This window comes from Eumetopias jubatus, unplaced genomic scaffold, assembly GCF_037043125.1.
Source record: "Eumetopias jubatus isolate StellerSeaLion01/CBP00866 unplaced genomic scaffold, mEumJub1_p1.0 scaffold_2, whole genome shotgun sequence".
NCBI lineage: Eukaryota > Metazoa > Chordata > Mammalia > Carnivora > Otariidae > Eumetopias > Eumetopias jubatus.
Window position 1 is genome coordinate 61,971,819 of NW_028274808.1, and position 18,514 is coordinate 61,990,332.

At 33.9% G+C, this 18,514-nt stretch overlaps 1 protein-coding gene across 7 annotated transcripts in view; it reads left to right on the forward strand.

Annotated features, from left to right (window-relative positions):
* SPOCK3 (SPARC (osteonectin), cwcv and kazal like domains proteoglycan 3) overlaps positions 1-18,514 on the forward strand; it is a 458,737-nt gene that overhangs the window by 410,892 nt on the left and 29,331 nt on the right. The window lies entirely within an intron of this gene.

The window sequence follows — 18,514 nt, forward strand, 5'->3', positions numbered from 1 at the left end:
AAATCAGAACATTGTGACTACTTCCAAACACACTCATAGTATTTTGCAAGGAAATAAAACATTGTGACAACTCTGACTGGTAAAAAAAGAAATATCCCCTCAGAGACAACATTAACTTGCAGTTGGAAAGTGTAGGAATATTTTTCAGTGTTTTGATAGCAGTGGGAAAGAATAAAACAACACAGGAAATAAAGGTAAGATTAGTAGAGTACTTGAGATTTTTACAGACACAATTAAGCTCCCATGCCCCCTCCCCCCAGGTTATCTTTTTCATGATGGCTTTGCAGATATTTCTACTTTGATTCAGCAAAGCCAGGAGACAAAAAAGATGCTTTCAATGACATAGTGCAAATCAAATTCATAAAAAAAGAAGAAAATAAGAGTCATTTGAAGATTATATGATTCTATCATCTGTATAATTTCCTGAGTGTTTTCTAATTCCTTAGAAGTAGAAAATGGCAATGGAAGTAAAGCACTTGTTATGAAAATTTTATGAACCTTTTATTTTATGTTTTTCATGTATGAAAATATTTATTACACATTTAATACATGTATAAGAAAGATATTGAAATATGAGCTTAATTTGGGGAACTTTCCAAGATTGAAGTATTTGCTCTAAAATACAAGAAGAGGTGGTAGAGCAGTAATAAGAAGCAGCATCTTGTAGTTGACAAAGTCCCAAGTGTGTGCCCTTCTTTGCTCATTGAGACACGACCCATTCACTCTACCTTGCAATCCTCAATTACCACTTTCTAACAAAATCACTTCATAGATGGGAACAGTTATCCATAATCTATATTTCCCAAAACACGTCATTTCTTTTACTTCTCATCAAGGGAATTTCCACAATCCCAACCTTTTGTATTTATGAATCTTATATATGGTCTTAAATAATTTAATAATTCTTTTTTAATTGAACTAATTCAGCTATCACTGATAGACACAATAGTTATCTTTGAATGTGTGATGACTATGTATATATGTTTCTTCTTATGAACTTCAGAAAGAAATTATAGTACTGTCCCTACCCTTCAGGAGTGTTTCTGAGGTTTGTCTTTGGAATAATTGATGACATTTTTGGCAGATGTTAAATTTTTTGATGCCTTGAGTATAATTAAAATGACTAATCTTACTTAATAGAAACAATAGCGTATATTTGTCCCTGTATTCATAAAGCAAACATATCTGGGGTGGGGCAAAAGTTTGTTCCAGACCCTTACATATGATCTTTTAAAATTCATATCTACACCCATCCTACCAATTCCCATATTTGAATATTTTTATTTCTTGGTCTCAAATTTCTTCTTTGAACTTGAATTTAGACTAGTGATTTCTCCCATATTTGGAGAGCTTGTAGAACACTGAGCACAGTGCCTGGTTAATTGTACACATTCATAAATATCATTTCCCTTTCTGGGTTCTTCTTTCAAGAAATGAGGCACTCTTAATATAGTAGGTTATTTACAAGAAACCTTAAGTAGTTGAATATCTTTGGAAAGTAAATGAAAAACTGGGCATAGGATTATTTATACTACTTGAAATGGTCAGAGGCCAACTAGAAGTACATTTCCAAAAGGAAATAATCCATTAGAACAGGTAAGACAAATCACCTCAAGAAAAGTGGCTGATTCCCTCAATTCCTCAGATCTGTGTATCATCTGAGTTTTATTTATTTATTTATTTACTTTTATTTGAGAGAGAGAGAATGAGAGAGAGAGAGAGAGGGATGGAACATGAAGGGGGGAGGATGAGGGGGAGAAGCAGACTCCCTGCTGAGCAGGGAGCCTGATGCGGGACTCGATCCCGGGACTCCAGGATCATGACCTGAGCCGAAGGCAGTCACTTAACCAACTGAGCCACCCAGGCGCCCCCTGAGTGAGTTCTTTCCTGACTCCATCATATTTAATTTGTGAACCAACCCACAATATTATATTCCCTGATTTCTTTCTATTTTTATTTTTCCTTCATAGCATTTCTCACTATCTACTATAGTAATAATCTACTTGTTTATTTGGTTTATTGTCTCTCTCTCTCTCTCTCTCTCACACACACACACTAAATAACTGTGAACTTAGTGAAAGCCGAAATCTCTATATATATCACTGTATTATTGGAGTACAGAATAGTTTGGCACATAGTACTCTTAAATAAAAATGAGTGGTATTACTGAATGGAATAAACAAAGAAGCAATCAAAATACTGCATTATCTGGATATACCACAATTTAATCAATCATTTTTCTCCTAAGAGTGATTGTTTATTATTTCCATTATTTTCTCCATGACAACCAATTCTGCAATTGATGGTTATGCTTTTATTTCTAAGAAAGATTCCAAGAAGTGGAAGTGATGGGTCAAAATGCATGCATTTCAAATGATAAATGATAATAGATGTGTCGGGCTGCTTTGCAAAAATCTTAAGGTATTTTTAATTTCTAACAGCAAAACATGAGAGTTAACTTTTGTCCTCATTCTTGGCAGCAAAAATATTACCATTCCTTTTAACCTTTCCATTCTGATGAGCATTCTATTATAATTCATTGTTAATCTAATTTTCATTCCCTTTATTAGTAGTGAATTTGAACACAAAGATATTAGTGGGGGGAACTTTTATACAGCAAAACAAAATAAAACGGCTCTTTCAGCTTGGCTACTTTAATAAAATACTAGAGACTAGGTAGATTAAACAATAGACGTTTCTCAAATTATGGAGGCTGGGAAGTCCTGCTCATGGCGCTGGCAGATTGGATTCCTGGCGAAGACTATTTTCCTGCTTGTAGACAGACATCTTTTTCCATGGCAGAGTCAGAGAGAGATCTCTCTGGGATCTCTTCTTATTTAGGCACCAATTCCCTCATGTAGGCTCTACCTTCATGACCTAACTACTTCCTTTTTCAAACGCCATCAAATTGGGGGATAGGACTTCATCATAAGAACTTTGGGAGGATACAATTCAGTACATAGCACAAAACAAAACAGCACACACACACACACACACACACACACAAACACACACAAAACCACTAGTTATATCAACTTATATGTTCAATTCTAAGAAAGGTATATTGATGTCTTCCATTATAATTGTATTTAATAGTTTCTTCTAGTATTTTGAGGAGTTTTTGCTATCTGTTTGCTATTCTATTTTTTAGAATGTATAGATTTATTTCTGTTCTAACCATTAATAAATTATGCTCTTTATCAATTTATTTTATGGCATTATATTCTATTTACTTCTTTTGTCCACATATTTCACCTAATCTCATAGTAATATTATCACTCCTACATTTAATTTTATTACATTTGCCTGATATACTTGCTAACACTTTATTACCAATTATTCTTTATTATTTAGACCTAAATGTCTTTCTTGTAAGTATCCATAGTTGAGCTTTCAGTTTTCAATATGACAGTGAGAAAACTTTGATTTTTTTATAATCAAGTTATAATACTAAAGTCAACATAAAGCACAGAAAAATATTCTGATAAAACACAAAATGTTTGCCATTTAAGAGATTACCCAGGAGACAAAGAAAACCTTATTTTCAAAATTTCTATTTAAGAACAGACCAATAATCCAAGAAAATTTTGTCATCTTAAAAGAGAGACAAAACAAATTTTAGTTTTGCATCTATATAATATTTGATATTAATTAAAAAATAATCTTATATCATATACCTTTCAAATATTAGTGTGCATTGACCATGACAATATTTTGGGGGATCCTTTTATAATTTTTGTATTTATGTAGATTTTGTTATGCTTTTTTGTAACAATGAGTCATTTTATTTTAGGATAAAACTATGTTTTTAACAAAGACATATCTTGCATATCTTGCATATCAAGTTCCTTGTACCATTATTTTTTCCTAGTAGAGTATTACCTATATAGATATTACAATTTTAAATTACAGTAATTTTTATTTTATATAGAAAACTATGACGTAGATATTTTTAAACTCTTCTGCATTAGCATTGTGCAGTAATTTTTGAGGAATGTCCATACTGTTTCCACAGTGATGGTAGCAATTTACATTCTTACCAACAGTGTACAAGAGTTCGTTTTGTCTACATCCTCACCAACACTTGTTGTTTCTTGTCTTTTTTTATTTTACCTTACTTACAGGTGTGAGGTGATATCTCATTGTGGTTTTGATTTTCATTTCCTTGATGATGAGTGATGTTGAACATCTTTCATGTGTCTATGGCCATCTGCATGTCTTCTTTGGAAAAAAGAAGATATGTCCTTTGCCCATTTGTTAATCAGGCTGCTTGTTTTATTTGGTGTTGAGTGTATAAGTTCTTTCTATATTTTGGATATTAGCCCCCTACCAGATATGTCATTTGCAAATATCTTCTATTCAGTAAGTCACCTCTTTGTTGATGATTTCCTTTGCTGTGCAAAAGCTTTTTATTTTGGTGTAGTCTCAATAGTTTATTTTTGCCTTTGTTTTCCATGCCTTAGGAGACCTATCTAGAAAATGTCGCTAGGCCAGTATCAGAGAAATTACCAGCTATGTTGTCTTATAGGATTTTCAGGTTTCATGTCTTTAATCCATTTTGAGTTTTGTATCTGATGCTAAAAGGTGATCCAGTTTCATTCTGTTGCATGTAGTTGTAGTTTTCCCAGCACTATTTATTTAAGAAATGGTCTTTTTAAAACATTAAATTTATTAGGAGGCTATTTTTTTATTTCTAGAAATTTGAGTATAATATGTAATTTATATAAGCACTTATTTCTAAGCCAATCACAATAGAAATTTCTTTTTTTAAAAGATTTTATTTATTTATTTGACAGAGAGAGACACAGCGGGAAAGGGAACACAAGCAGGGGGAGTGGGAGAGAGAGAAGCAAGCTTCCCGTGAAGCAGGGAGCCCGATGCAGAGCTCTATCCCAGGACCCTGGGATCATGACTTGAGCCAAAGGCAGATGCTTAATGACTGAGCCACCCAGGTGCCCCAACAATAGAAATCTCTCAAGAGATTTTATAATCTAATTTGGTAATAACATCTGAAGATAGGGGAAAACACACACATACATACATACATGCACACTCATGCATACACATGCACATGTGTAGAGTTTAAAGTTTTGGCATTTTAGTCTTGAGTCATGTACGAGCATAGAAATATAAAACTCACTGTTTTATGTCAAAGAACTGTCTCTCATCCTTGCCTCACATTTACATTTTTATAAAGATTATGTTTATGGAGGATGGGATAAGTTGTGGTTATATAGTTAAAAATAAGAACTGATGCTCTACCAATATTTAGAGAGGATACCTTAACATTGTTTTCATTCTGATGTTCAGTCTTATGGAAACTGTGGATGAAATTTTGCTTGAGGGACTGAGGAGAGTCCAGTTGTCCTTTTGGGCATTTCCAAAGCCCATCTCAGAAGACAAAATGTCCAGCCTGTTTCCAATTAATTCTTTTGGCTTCAGATGGTTGCTCTTGGAGTCTCTGGATCCCTTGAAAGCTCTTGATGGGGCAGAGTCCTAAAGTTTGACTGGTAGCAGGAGGTTGAGGGGCAGGACTAAGAAGAGAAAAGCCTCCATGAATACCAGGGTGAAGACCATGGGATCCAAGGGATGTTAACACTCCAAGTCTCAGCACTATTAAAAAAAAAAAAAAAGACAAATAAATGTAAATCTGGACTAGGTGAAGAAAGACTTTGGCATGAGAGAAAAGAAAGAAAAAAGGGGTAAGGGTGTTGAATGAAAACAGATAAAAAGATTTTAGGGAGCTGGAAGGAAGGTTTAAAGTGATAAAACAAAACAAAACAACAAAAGGTGGAGGAAGAACAAGAATTGATGACAAGGCAGAGTTCTTAGATGCACCAGTGTAAGGAGATCCCAAGTTTTGCAAAACTTCATTGTAGTGTCAAATTATCCTTAAATAAATTTTGCCATTTGTAGAGATATTGGAAGGAAATAATGCTAATAAGAGTCCTACACAACAGAAAGAGTCAGGAATTAAATCCCCACTCAAGAAAAGCCAAGAAGACTTAGGTCTAGGAAGATTCTCACTCAAACAAAAACAACAGGGAAAAGTACTGCCTAACAAAATCAATGTAACTTCTTATAGTACTATAACAGACAAATATCCCACGGCTCTGGGTTAGGAATTGTGACTTACCATGGTTCCCTAGCCAGGAAGGACACAAAGTGTTTGAGAAGCCTCCATGAATACCTGAAGACAGTGGGATCCAAGGGGTATACAGCACTTCAAGCCACAGCACCATAAAATGTCAAATAAATACAAATCCAGATTAAGTAAAGAAAGACTATTCAAAAAGACTATTGGGGTATGGAAAATGCTTCAACCTCAAGATTTGCAAACATGTCAAATCAAACAAGAAAAGTCTTTTTTTAGGGTTTTATTTAAATTCAAGTTAGTGAACATATAGTATATTATTGGTTTCAGGGGTGGAATTTAGTGATTCATCAATTACATATAACACCCAGCGCTCATTACAAGTGTCTTCCTTAATACCCATCACCCAATTTTCCCAATTCCATTTGTTGACGAGACTGTCTTTTTTTCCATTGGATATTCTTTCCTGCTTTGTCAAAGATTAGTTGACCATGGAGTTGAGGGGCCATTTCTGGGTTCTCTATTCTGTTCTATTGATCTATGTATCTGTTTTTGTGCCAGTACCATATTATTTTGATGGTTATAGCTTGAAGTATGGAATTGTGATGCCCCTAGCTTTGGTTTTCTGTTTCAACATTACTTTAGCTATTCAGGGTTTTTTTTTGTTGTTGTTGTTTCATACAAATGTTAGAATTGTTTGTTCCAGGTCTGTGAAAAATGCTGGTGTTATTTTGGGATAACGATTGCATTGAATGTGCAGAAAGCTTTGGGTAGGATATACATTTTAACAATATTTGTTCCTCTAATCCATGAGCATGGAATGTTTTTCCATTTATTTATCTCTTTCTCAATTTCTTTCATAAGTGTTCTATAGTTGTCAGAGTACACCTGTTTGGTTAGGTTTACTCCTAGGTATCTTATGGTTATAGGAACAATTGTAAATGGGATTGATTCCTTGGTTTCTCTTTCTGCTGCTTCATTATTGGTGTACAGAAATGCAACAGATTTCTGTGCGTTGATTTTATAGTCTCAGACTTTACTGAATTCTTGTAGCAGTTCTGGCAAGTTTTTGGTGGAATCTTTCAGGTTTTGTACATAGAGTATCATGTCATCAAAAGAAAACTGGAGTAACCATACTTCTATCAGACACTAGATTTTAAACCAAAGACTGTAATAAGAGATGAAGAAGGACACTGTGTCATAATAAAAGGATCTATCCAACAAGAAGATCTAAAAATTGTAAATATTTATGCCCCTAACTTGGGAGTAGCCAAATATATAAATCAATTAATAAGAAACTTAAAGAAATTCATTGATAATAATACAATAATAGTAGGGGAATTTAATACCCCATTCACAGCAATGGGCAGATCATCTAAGTAGAAGATCAACAAGGAAACAAGGGCTTTGAATGACACACTGGATCAGATGGACTTCACAGATATATTCAGAGCATTTCATCCCAAAGCAGCAGAATACACATTCTTTCGAGTGCACATGGACCATTTTCCAGAATAGATCACATACTGGGTCATAAATCAAGCCTCTAATGGTACCGGATTAAGATCATACCATGTATATTTTCAGACCACAACACTATGAAACTTGAAATCAACCATAAGAAAAACTTTGGAAAGATCACAAATACATGGAGGTTAAAGAACATCCTACTAAAGAATGAATGGGTTAACCAGGAAATTAAAGAAAAGTTAAAAAAAATACATGGAAGCAAGTGAAAATGAAAACACTACATTCCAAAACCTTTGGGATGCAGCAAAGGCAGGCCTAAGAGGGCAATATATAGCAATACAGGTCTTCCTCAAGAAACAAGAGAAGTCTCAAATACACAACCTAATCTTACACCTGGAAAAATAACAGCAAATAAATCCTAAGTTTCGCAAGAGAAGGGAAATAACAAAGATTAGAGCAGAAATAAATGATATAGAAATAAAAAAAAATAGAACACATCAATGAAACTAGAAGCTGGTTCTTTGAAAGAATTAACAAAATTGATAAACCCCTGGCCGGACTTATCAAAAAGAAAAAGAAGGGACCCAAATAAATAAAATCATGAATGAAAAAGGAGAAATCACAACCTCACAGAAATACAAACAATTATAATAGAATATTATGAGCAATTATATGCCAACAAATTAGGCAATCTGGAAGAAATGGATAAATTCCTAGAAACATATAAACTAAAAAAGTGAAGCAGGGAGAAATAGAAAATCTGAACAGACTCATAACCAGAAAAGAAATAGAATCAGTAATCAAAAATCTCCCAACAAACAAGAGTCCAGGGCTGGATGGCTTCCTTGTGAAATTCTACCAAACATTTTTGATAAGTCCGGCCAGGGGTTTATCCCACATTGGGCTCCCTGCTCAGCAGGGAGTCTGATTCTCCCTCTGACCCTCTTCCCTCTTGTGCTCTCTATCTCTCATTCTCTCTCTCTCTCAAATAAATAAATAAAATCTTTAGAAAAAAAGATAAAAATAGAGCTACCCCATGATTCAGCAACTGCACTACTAGAAATTTCTCCAAAGTATACAAAAATAGTGATTCAAAAGGGCACATGCACCCCAATATTTATAGCAGCAATGTCCACAATAGCCAAACTATGGAAAGAGCCCAGATGTCCATCAACAGATGAATGGATAAAGAAGATGTGGTGTATACATGCACACACACACACACACACACACACACACACACACACACAAAATGGAATACTACTAAACCATTAAAAATGAAATCTTGCCATTTGCAACAATGTGGATGGAACTAGAGGATATTATGCTAAGTGAAATAAGTAGTCAATCAGAGAAAGATAAATACTATATGATTTCACTAATATGTGGAATTTAAGAAACAAAACAGATGATCATAAGGGAAGATAAAGACAGATAAAATAAGATAAAAACAGAGAAGGAGGCAAACCATGAGACTCTTAACTGTAGGGAACAAACCGAAGGTTGCTGGAGGGGAGGGAGGTGGGGTGATGGGGTAATTAGGTGATGGGCATTAAGGAGAGCATTTGATGTAATAAGCACTGGGTGTTACATGCAACTAATGAATCCCTAAATTCTACCCCTGAAAAGTGATAATACACTATATGTTAACTAAATTGAATTTAAAAAAATAAAAATAAAATAAAATAAAATAAAGCATTAATATACATTCTTCTGAAACTGTTCCAAAAAAATAGAAATAGAAAGAACACTTCAAAACTCATTCTATGAGGCTAGTGTTACCTTGATCCCAAAACCAAAGATCCCACTAAGAAGAATTACAGACCAACATCTCTGATGAACATGGATACAAAAATTCTCAACAAGATACTACCTAATCAAATCCAACAGTGTATTAAAAGGATTATTCACCACGAACAAGTGGGATTTATTCCTTGGCTGCAGGGGTGGTTTAATATCTGCAGATCAATCGATGTGATATACCACATTAATAAATGAAAGGATAAGAACCATATAATCCTCTCAATAGACACAGAACAAGCATTTGACAAAGTATAGCATCCTTTCTTGATAAAAACCCTCAAGAAAGTAGGGATAGAAGGGACATACCTCAACATCATAAAGTCCACATATGCAAACCCACAGCTAATATCATCCTCAATGGGGAAAAACTGAGAGCTTTTCCCCTAAGGTCAGGAACATGACAGGGATGTCCACTCTCATCACTGTTGTTTGACATAGTACTAGAAATCCTACCCTCACAATCAAACAAAAAGAAATAAAAGTCATCCAAATTGGCAAGGAAGAAGTCAAACTTTCACTCTGCAGAAAAATATTTCTTTTACAGGAAGGAGTAAGCAGGGCCAGCAATACTTTTGTAGATGAGGAGGCTAAATGTGTGAGGTATGCAGGTAGCAAAATTTGGGCAGGAAATATTTCTGTGCTCCGCAGATTTTCAGAACATCAGTTAAGGAGGGGTTTTGTGTATCTTAGTGCTTTAGTCCTTGCTCAAACATGTGGAAAAGCCGAAGTTTAGGGGTCTGGAGGAGAAGAAAAGCATGGCTAAAGTTTGGACAAGCCAAAGTTCAGTGGCTAAGTAATGGGCAGTTGTGAGCACTTGGTCAAATTTTATTCCTAAGTATAAATGACTCATTTATCTACCAAGTAAGAATATGAGACCCTTAATCCTCTTATTTCACTCATAATTTCCATCCTTTTATATCTTTGGACTGTGTTTTGATACATTCCTTGCACTTGATTGTCTAGGCCACTGATAATGATGCTTCACAGTGGCAATTATCTCTACAATTCACCCATAGAATTACTGGGCTGGGAAATTATGTTTTTCAGTCTAGAAAGTATTTTTGTACATTTTTTTAGTGTGTGTACTCTAAAATTGTGTGTGTGTGTGTGTGTGTGTGTGTGTGTTAAATTTAAGTAGATGGTCTCTTCTCTTATTTATTCAACTCAACATGAAAATTGATTTTTCTCTCTCAGGCTACTTGAGCCCTTAGTTTGTGGTATTTTCCCTTTGTTTATTCACTAAGCCCCAGTCTATTTGGTGACATCCCTTTATTAGCAATAGTCCCAAATGGGATGGAAAACAGTCTCATACTGGCTTTACCTCAAAGCATTAGAAAGGCCACTGGTTCTGAGCCGTGGAGAAAATTATCTTATTCTTGTATCTCTTAGACTGTCCCAGCCTCCCTTATGAAAATTAGCTCCCAAAATAGTAAGTTGATATTGACCTTCTCCCCAGGAGTCTGTAGTTTTCTGTGAGTCAGGTTATTTTTAGGGTCTCTCACTTCCTATTCTCCACCCTCTATCCACATTCTGTTCTCCATCACACACCAAGCCCATGGGAAGAGAGAGCTCTAGAGCAGTTTGCACCCATTTGTCTTTAGACTGCAACGCTAATTTGCCTGAAGAGAGTGATAGTGGATTGAAGTTAATCATGGAGAAGGAGCTTGCTGCATTTGGGTGGTCAGAACACCTTTCTTATGCTTACTCAACCAACTTCAAATTTAAAATAGAAAGAGAAACAAATCTGAAGAAAAATTTAGAGAAGAATTCTTGTTTGTATTTAAATATCAAAATAGTAATGCTAAGGGAAATACATAAGAAAGAACCACAATGTATATTTTTCTGGTTGTGCAAAGAAGAATGCTTAAATACCAATATTTATTATTTAAAAGGTATTATTTTTGAGATAGATATTTGGGCTTTTGATGGATCTGTATCTCTAGTGACATTTAAGTTGATGTAATTTAAAAAAAATGCTCAATTTGTACTTTACTACCTGGAAATATCATAGTTTACTTTCTATGTTATTAGAATATTTGTGAATAGAATATGTAGTTCTTATAAAATAATTCTCGAGAATTACATCTGTTTGATTTAACTTGTAGACAAACATACAGTAAAAGAGTTAATGAATGAGTTCAAGAGGCAAGTCTGAGTTGGCACAGAACTGGTTGGCATGCAGGAAGAGAGTGGAGAAGGGATGTTAGCCCATGTCTTCTTTGCCAGTAGTTTCTATCCTTAAATAATCTGAAAAATCCAAAATTCTACTCACTTCATACAAAGACTGAGATATGTGCTACTTCCAACCAAACACATAGAACAACAAAGGCTCATAGGAACAATACAGAAAAATCTGGCTCTTACATATTGTCTAAAAGAAGAGCCAGTGCCAGGGCACCAGGATGGCTCAGTCAGTTAAGTGTCTGCCTTCAGCTCAGGTCATGATTCCAGGGTCCTGGGAACAAGTCCTGCGTTGGGCTCCCTGCTCAGTGGGGCACCTGCTTCTCCCTCTCACTCTCCTGCTCCCCCTACTTGTGCTCTCTTTCTTTCTTTCTCTCTCTCTCTCTCTCAAATAAATAAATAAAATCTTTGGGAAAAAAAAAAGAAAAGAAGAGCCAGTGTCTTACCAAACATTGTTGAACATGAATGCATATGTTAGGTTGGACCAAATGAAATTACCAATTTCAGAATTCCAAAACAATATTCTCAAAGGGTCGACTTAATAAAAATCATCTGAAAATTCACTACTTTACCCTATTTTTACTCATATTAGTCATCTCTTGTATATGTAGGTTAATCTGCCTACTTTGATAGTCTAAATTATTTTCTTTCCCCAAATAATGTAAAACTTTTATCTATTTAATTTTTCTGCAGTGTTATAATGAGCAAAAATACAAATTAAACCACAATATCTTGTGTTTTCCTTTATCATAGTCTCATAAGCCAGCCTCATTATATATGAACTACAGAGCTGCTAATGATCCTGAAGCTGAATACAGAATATATGTTCTCTAGCTTCATTTTTTTTTCCTATTCAGAAGCCAGATTGCTAAAAACAATTAATGCAAATTGCTCTTGTGGCCTAACCATTACTTGCTGACCTCTCTATGGGTTCTAAGAGGTATTATGGGATCTTGATTAATGCAGTTCCTCATAATAGAGATACTTGCTTCATATTTGCTGTTTTATTTTTATTTTTTGGCCGGGGGTGGGGGAGTCCAAGAACACTTCACCCTGTTCTCTGTACTCTCTCACTTCATTCTGCTTGTTGCTTAAATATCTGGCATCAGAGGTTCTCCCTTCTACAACCTATGAAATCACAGCACCAGCATGAACATTTGCCTGAGCATTATACTGCTTTTCTTTTCTTTATAGCAAATACATTTATTCCAAATAAGTATAAGTTCTATGAGGCAAGGAGTTTTCTGCTGTGAAGTCTCCAGCTACTAGAAATGGCCCCTGGCACATAATAGGGACTCAGGGACTAAGACTAATAAAGCAGCCTTGTAGCTGCTTTCTCATTGCTGAATGACATGCAGGTTCCAGGAGGACATATCTTTGACAGTAGGAGGATTGAACAAAAAGAATCAAGATTTGATGAAACTTAAATGGGAAGATATTCTACTTCTTTTTTAAAAAAAGATTGTATTTCTTTATTTGACAGAGAGAGACACAGTGAGAGAGGGAACACAAGCAGGGAGAGTGGGAGAGGGTGAAGCAGGCTTCCCGCGGAGCGGAGAGACCGATGCGGGGCTCGATCCCAGGTCATGACCTGAGCTGAAGGCAGACGCTTCACGACTGAGCCACCCAGGCGCCCCTCTACTTCTTTTTATAAGGCAATGAGCCTTGAATGTGCACTATGACTTCATAAAAAAGGGGGAACTTGTTAGCCTCATATGCTAGCCATCCAATTAATAGTGTCATACTTTTTACATTAAACATCTTTTTACACTGTCAGAAATAATTTACGGTATGGTGAAAAATAGTAGGGTTTTTTCCTAGAGGTTATTTTAGTAGTTGTGCTCAATTTTCAACACAATAGGATACTAACTTGAGTTTTAAACTGACCAAATTTTATTACAACCATTACATGAAACATTCCCTAAGAAGAATTGATTGTTTATCTGAATATTGGATAGTGTAAATATTTCATAGTTAAATGTCTTCAGTTGACAAAGATCAATAATGTTATAGATTTTTAAGAAATTAAGCAAGCTGGTAAAGTTTGCCAATATTTTTTAACAGCCTATATCTATTTTCCATACAAAATCAAGTTTCTTGGGGTTCCTGGTGGCTCAATTGGTTAAGCATCAGACTCTTGATCTCAGGTCAGGTCTTAATCTCAGAGTCAGGAGTTCAAGCCCCGCATTGGGCTCCACGATGGACATGGAGACTACTTAAAAAAAAAAAAAAAGTCAAGTTTCTTGGGTATATTTTGTTTGGCTCTATTTTTGGACTATCACTGTCCAATGAGCAATTATTATAGAAAAGCAACCAGATGGTAAAACCTTAAAATGTATTTTATGATGAGAAGGTAAAGGAAATCGAGCTATTTGGCCTCTGATTCTATTATCTTTTTACTTGTCTGAGTCTTTTTTCAATAAGTATATGTCACAATTACATAATGTAATCTGTATACTGGATATATTTTATTTTATTATTTAAATCTCCAAAAATTTAAGAACAGAAATATTGTACACAGTTTTTTTTTCATAATATGGTTGCATTTGAGTATGGGGGTGGGGGGTATCCTTCTTTGAAAGAGACATTGTATTAATTTCATTTTTGTCAATTTGGAAAGCTTCAGGACATCAGAATCATATGCAAAAACCTAGGATAACAGTCTAACTCAGATTAAGATAATGTCTCATTTTTTGCTTTCCTAGGTATCAAATGCTCTCCTCAGTCAGAGAAAATGACAGAATTACTTAAACCCCCAGGGTAAATGATTACATTTTAATTTCTTACCAAGACATTGCTCACTTTATGTCATGCTATCTTCCCATTGAGAGGAAGATTGAATTTGAAATCAGATGACATAAAAACAATGCCCTTTTTAATGCAATTAGGAGCTTTCTGGGTACAGCCTGGAACTTTATCTTTTGAAAACAAAGATTTGTAAAGTTGGTAGATAAATTTTCTTTTCTTATTTCAAGTAGTAAAATGAAAGATCCAGATCATTGCTTATTTTGTTTGTTCTAATTATTGAGACATCTGGCATTTTCTTCTTAAATTTGGTAGAAACAATAACTCTCTCTACATAAAATTTAATTATACACTTTGGTATTACTATGGTATTATTTTAATATTTAGATGTTATAATTTTATGGAAATTTATTTCATATGTAGCTAAATTAATACAATTCTATATAAATTAAAACTGTAACTATAAAATAAAGATGCTAAGTGAATGAATATTGTAATAAAATTGTTTTGTTATAATTGTGTCCTGGGGAATATTCCAGTTGGATTTGTTAGGCACCAAACTTTTGGTGAGCCTCTAGTCTTTAGGAACTATGTATCCAAAAGGATTACAATTAACATTGGAAATTTTGGAATCATTAACAGGTGGTTGCTTCTTACAGCGTAAAATATTGACAAGTTTATTACATTTTGTTTCAACAAAACAAATACATTCATTTCAAAATATAATCATGCAGGGGTGTTCAGAGCATATTTAACCAGTAATTTGAACTATTAGAACCAAGTCAAAAATGAAACACTTTCTTCCCAGACTACAACAAAGAGATCTAAAAAAAAAAAAAACTGTGCAGAAAAATAAAGCATAATATTAATACAAACATTTCATATACAATCGGTCTTTTATAACATAAGCATTATTTCTACTGAATTTTACTCCAAAGCCAGTTGAGGAACACTCAAATACCTGGAATGTGTACAAAATAGGTGTCTTAAAAGCCTCAGGACCTGATAATTAAACAAAGGGGGAAAGTATAAATAAAAAGAAATAAAATTGTTCAAAAGGATAACTCTCTGGGGTTATTTAATGTGGATACAAATAGTTCTATACACCACAGCAGTCCTTGGACCATATGCTAGCCAATAAAAAAAGCAGTTAATTTTATGATGATTCCTTTGAGACATTAATGAGAGTTAAATTATTTTAACATATCACAGATAAGAACATATATACAACGTTTTTTTCTATTTCTTTTTTTACATACTATATATTTTAATTACACATACAATACATGATTGTTTTTTAAAATGACTTGTGAAGGTATATTTAAGAGAGTTAATATCCTTTCATCAACCCAATCCGTTCCTTCCATCATGAAGTAAAAAATTATTAGGAGCTTAATACATTTGGTTTTCCAATCATACTTTATTCTCATACAACATATATTCAATAAAATTTTTTATGTAAATGAGATCATACTATATACAGTATACAGAAGTGTAATTATTATTACTATGCACCCATTATTAACTTTTTAATCCTTTATTGTATTGCAAGTATTTTCTCACTACATCTTCTCTATTTTGATTTCAGAGTTCTTAGTTTGTGTTCCTTAAAAAAGTTCTCTCATAAAAAAAATTGCCCTGGATATCTTCTAATGTATATATTTTTGCATTTGAATCTGTAAGCTATCCACATTCCTTAATGTGAGACAGGATTCTGGCAATAGATCATGTTTCCTCACTGAATTAAAATAATATCTTTGCAATTATTTAATCCATGCTTATGTCTGTATTTTCTGTTTAAGTTTCCTGTATATTTTTTGTTGGTTCTTTCTGTTATTCATTGCTATTATGATTTTGTTATGTTTTGATATACTTTGTATGATTTCAGTTCTTTCAAATTTTTTATTATCTGTTTTATGGCTCAGAATATGTTTCATATGCACTTCAAAGGAACTAGTATTCTGCTACTATTTGTTAAAGTGTTTTATCAATATAAATCATTTCAAGTTTGTTGATAATGTTGTCCAGATTTTCTAATACCTTACTGTTTTTCTCTTGATTATAGAGTAGTGTTGAGGTCTCCAGATAAAATTGGGAATTTGTCTATTCCTCCAGTCAGTTAGTTTTTTTCTCATGAATTTAAAACTTCATTTCAAATACAGATACATTCAGGGTTGTTACTTATTGAAATATTTATCATTAAGCAATGTCTCTTTCTATTGTGGTAACATTCCTTATTCTGAAGTCAAATATATTATTTATTATTTATTATTGTCAGTCTGGCTTTTTTCTCCAGCCTGTTAATTTCAACCTACTATGCCACTTTATTTAAAATGGCTTGCTTGAGAACAATATATAGTTAGAGCTTGGGGTATTTTTTTGTATCTTGATACTTTTTTGTATTTTAATTGATATGCTTAGATTACTTACGTTTAATACAATTAATGATATGGTTTCATTATAATGTACTTTCTTGCTAGGTGTTTTCTCTTTTCCATCTCTTCTTTGCCCATTTTTCCTTCTTATGATGTTTTATTTTGGACCAAGTAAGTACTTTTATGATTTCATTTTATTTCTACTTTTGGTTTATTATTTTTACTTCTTTATGAAAGTTTTTTAATGGTTACACTAGGATTTACAAGATACAAATTTAATTTATCGCAGTCTACTTTCAAATAATATTTTCCATTTTATATATATATTAGAAGTACTTACAATTCTCAATTTATCCCATCTTTTGTGCTATTTTTGACATATGTTTTGCTTTAATATATGCTACAAACACATATTGCTAATAACTTTGGATTAGACATTCCATGGTTTTTATTTATTTTTTATTGTAGTCTAACCACCATATCATGCTATATTAGTTCCTAGTTAGACCATACTGATTCAACAATTCTATACATTATTCAGCTCTCACCATGATAAGTGCTGTCACCATCTGTCACTATATAGCATTACAATATTTTTTTAAAGATTTTTATGTATTTGAGAGAGAGAATGAGAGAGAGAGAGCACATGAGAGAGAGAGGGGGAGGGGCAGAGGGAGAAGCAGACTCCCTGCCCAGCAGGGAGCCCGATGCGGGACTCCATCCCAGGACTCCAGGATCATGACCTGAGTCAAAGGCAGCCGCCTAGCCAACTGAGCCACCCAGGCGCCCCAGCATTACAATATTATTGACCATATTCCCTCTGCTGTACTTTTCATCTCTGTGACTTATTTATTTTATAAGTGGAATTTGTATTTCTCAATCCCCTTTATCTATTTCACCCATCCGCCCATCCACCTCCCTTCTGGCAACCACCAGGTCTCTGTATTTAAGAGTTTGTATTGTTTATTTGTTTGTTTCTCAGTATGGAGTTTCCTCAAAATTTTAAAAACAGAAACACCATATGATCTAGCAATTCCACCGCTGGGTATTTACATATAGAAAATGAAAACACTAATTTGAAAAGATATATGCACCCTTATGTTTATTGCAGTATTATTTACAACAGCTAAGAATTGGAAGCAATCCAGTGTCTGTTGATAGATTAATGCATAAAGAAGATATAGGATATATATATATATATATATACAATGGAATATTACTCAAATTTTAAAAAGAATGAGATCTTGTCATTTGTGACAACATGTATGGGTCTAGAGGGCATTATGCTAAGTGATATAAGTCAGACAGAGAAAGACAAATGCCATGTGATTTTACTTAATATGTGGAATCTAAAAACCAAAACAAATGAACATAGACATTTAGTTATCTTTAAAAGCTTTTGAAGTAAAAAAAGACAGATTTCATATGCATCTTCTTCTATGATACTTCCAGAATTCTTCAGGGTTTTTTGGTTTGTTTGTTTCTAACAAGCCAAATTTCTGCCTAGTATCGTATGTATTCTGCCTAAAGAATATTTCTTAACATTTCTTATAGTTCGCATTTGCTTTAAGTAAACTTTCTCCCATTTTTGTTTGCTTAAAGGCATTTCTCCTTTTTTCAAAGATATTTTCTCTGGATAAAGAATTTTTGGTTTAGAGTGCTGTTTTTCTTTCAGCACATTGCAGATGTTTTCCCATCCTATTCTGGCTTGTATGGCTTCAGTTTAGTAGTCTGCTATCAACCGCTTCTCTGCTCCTCTATAGGAAAATACATTTGCCTCTAGCTGCTTTAAAGATTTCCCTCCTTATTAAATGGTCTTGAGCAGTTTGAGGGTGAGCAGGTGGCT